At 38.9% G+C, this 3543-nt stretch overlaps 1 pseudogene; it reads left to right on the top strand.

The window, feature by feature from the left end:
• Positions 1-2476: 2476 nt before the first annotated feature.
• Positions 2477-2596, top strand: LOC133370072 (5S ribosomal RNA; annotated as a pseudogene).
• The last annotated feature ends 947 nt before the right edge of the window (positions 2597-3543 follow it).

Below are 3543 nucleotides of genomic sequence, written 5' to 3'. Positions count from 1 at the left end.
GGCGCCCATTGGGACTGTTGGGGCGGAAGGCAGGGAGGTGAACAGCAGATGGAGCCAGAGCAAATGATAAACAGAGCCAGAGCCAATGACAGGAGGAGCCAGCTAGTTCCAGTTTTATCCCCATCCTCCTGCAAAGTTCTTCAAGGGCAAAACTGAAACTAAGGAAGAGGAAGCTGACGGTCAGGGCCACCCCCTGGTCTGGCTGGATGTAAGGAAGTAGGCAGGTAAGAGTTGGCTGAGGGCAGATTGAGGTTGGTGGGGCATTGCCCCTTTGGCCCTTGTGCACTGGTCTTCAACCTTGTGTCTCCAGATGTTGATGGACTACAAGTAAATCATCCCTGACCATGCTGTCTGGGGATGATGGGAGTTATAGTTCTATAACATCTGGGGACCAAAGTTTGAAGAACAGCGCCCTAATAGACCAGACTCCACTGATGGTCTTATTTCCCAACCCCTTAGATGACCATGTGTGTTATTTTAGTTATGAAGCATAAGCAACATTTGTCTCTTTTCCCCACTATTGCCATTCCATGCTTTACAGGTACTTCCACATTCTTGGTATGTTAGAGCAAAAAACCAAGCAAGCAAAAAACAAACAGTTTGCCAAAAAAAGAAATACTCTGAGCATGGACAGATTCACATTGTAAAGTCATTTAAGATCATAGCACCACAATGACCACAGGAAGCCAATAATTTGCTTCTACTGTCCTGATGTTAAACCGGTTTTTAAAGGGAAAACAATAGCATGAGCATCTGTAACCAGGTCTGTGCCTAGCTTCTCACCCTGACAATATTGAGAAGGTGGGCCCTGGCATGGCTGTGCCAGGCCTATTTGCTGCTTTAATGGGATATAGGGATGCCATTCTGTGTAGTTTGGTACTCAGCTTCAGCAATGACTAGATTTATGTGACCTCATCCAATCCTCTGGGATTCCCAATATTCCCACATGCAAGAGGCAGTGTGGGACAACTGTAAGAGTTTTGGGCTACAACGGAAGAGGCCTGGGTACAAATCATCCCTCAAGTGGGTGACCTTGGCCCACTTGTGATCTCTCAGCAGAACATACCTCAAAAGGTTCTTGTGAAGATAAAATGGGGTTGGGGTGGAGTAAGTGAATCATGTATGGTGCCCTTGAGTTCCTTGGTGGAAACGGGGGATATAAATGGAATAAAAGAATTAATCAAGGACTCCCATCCTTGGTGTTGAGGTGAGCAATATGTTTAGGGGGTGTATGTTTATTGGTGCTTGCTTGTGTGCCAGTATTTATCTAGATTTGGAGATGTGAGTGGGTTGTTGACTGAGGATGCAAAATTATGTCCGTGCTTACAGAGTGTGGAGAGGATGATTTGAAGGTGTCAAAGAATAGTAAGTTTGAGTATATTGATTTAGAGTATTGATGTGTTTGATGTGAGTATGTTGATCATGTAAAGGTGCGCTGGAGTGAAGTGAATGATATGCATTTTCAGTTGTAGTTATGTTAAGTTGTGTTTATTGTTATAAAGGGGGCTGGGAATTTAATTGTATTAGTTATTTAATGGTATGATTGACTGATGGGGCTTTGGTAGTGAGTTGATTTTCTTTGCCTAATTGCCTATCATGTTATTGGAAAGGGCTGAATTTATACTTTTTACTGGATTGTTATTCGACATTTTACTTCCTGATGTCTAGGGGATAGTTTGCTTAGTTGCTTACTATGTTTATCATGAATTCTTCTTGTATTTTTGCAGCTGATTTTTATGTGTAATGTAACGTTAATTTTGATACTAAAGAGGACGCTGTATTTAGTTGTTAATTGTGTTTTATAGACTGTAGAAATTCCCTGGGTTTGTTTGCTTGTTTTTTTATTTGCTTTTATTTAAGATGTTTTAATATAAGTGGTAGATAAATTGTCAAGCTAAATAAATAACTAAAGGCATATGAGATAGAGAAAGTATCAGGTTATGCTGTCTTATTTCCTGCTTATTCTAAACAGCAACACCAGATGCTGTCTAATATTAATAAGACTACATCAGTTCTAAAAAATAAATAAATTAAGAAATACGCTTCTAGCATGTCACTGGCTTTATTTACACTGAGATCTCTGAAATCTGTGGATTGTATCCAACTAAGAGTACTCAGACCCATTGAAATTAATAGACCTAAGATACTCATGTCAGTTCAATTTAATGGGCCTGCTCAGAATAAGACTCATGTTGTATACAACCCTATATTTAAAATGTACAGAGAGACAGACCATTTCCCACTCATTTTCTAATTATTTGTGAAGAACAAAGGTGTCTTCCAAGGACAGCCTGGAAATTCCTTTGTACATAGCATGCTGTTTGAAAGGGAAAAAACGTAATAAATTAGTCTCAGAGGGATCATAATGATTGCCCCTTAACAGAGCTTTGTTAAATTCATTTTCTAGAAAGCAGGAACAATGATGGAAGGTAGAATAGATTAGAATGGTTTTATTAAAGAAGAGTAATTTTTGGAGGCCTACGGCCATACTACTGTGGATATGCCCGATCTCGTCTGATCTTGGAAGCTAAGCAGGGTTCAGACCTGGTTAGTACTTGGATGGGAGACTGACTGGGAATACCGGGTGCCATAGGCTTAGAGGAAGGCAATGGCAAACCTCCTCTGAATACCTCTTACCATGAATATATCAAAAAAAAATTCATAGAGTTGCCATAAGTCATAATCGACTTGAAGGCATGTAACAACAAATTTTTGGAGAAACTGATTTTTAAAATATTCATACATTCTGTTTCATGTGGGCTATTACGGGTTGTGATGAAAAGTCCCATGGTTCTGTTCAGATAATAGGGTCACCATGAGTCATAATTGACTTGAAGGCATATAACAACAACAAATATTTGGAGAAACTGATTTTAAAAATATTCTGTTTCATGTGGGCTATTACGGGTTGTGATGAAAAGACTCCCATGGTTCTGTTTAGAAGTGACTCACTGTGGGTTAGGGATGGAGGAGAGGCTTGATTTTGTTTGCATTTTAATGAGAAACTACCTAATTTGCACTTCTTAAACCGATACATGAACCGACACAACTATCCTTCAAGATTTGCACTTCTCTAACAAAACAATATGTATAAAAATGCATTTATTAAGGCAGAATGTGCATAAAGATGCATATTGTAGTGAAAATAACATACAAAAATGCATTATACTAGGGAACATGCTTGCAAAATGTATATATTAGTCGAAACATGTTTATTAGGAGAAATTTGCACTAAAATGCCCTGAAAACAGGACAAATACATCTGTGAAAAAAAAGATGTTTAAATCTGATTCGGAACAATAAAACTAGCATAAACGTTTGCAAAAGGGGGCACCTCCAGACTATTGTTGGAGGGATTCAAATGCATACCAACTAGAGTGGATTAAAGCATTCTGTCGCACTAGCGCAACAAATCCACTTAAAAAAAGAAATTGACATTTCGTGGTTAGGAACTTGGCAGGGAAATTAATCTGAATGTGTGGAATGAATGAAAGATTAACAGGAAGATGTATAAACTACCCACAAGCAAATCAGGATGAAAGC

The sequence above is a fragment of the Rhineura floridana genome, chromosome 14, assembly GCF_030035675.1.
Source record: "Rhineura floridana isolate rRhiFlo1 chromosome 14, rRhiFlo1.hap2, whole genome shotgun sequence".
NCBI classification, from domain to species: domain Eukaryota; kingdom Metazoa; phylum Chordata; class Lepidosauria; order Squamata; family Rhineuridae; genus Rhineura; species Rhineura floridana.
The sequence above is the reverse complement of the archived record's forward strand: the minus strand, read 5'-3'. Positions and strand labels throughout refer to the sequence as shown.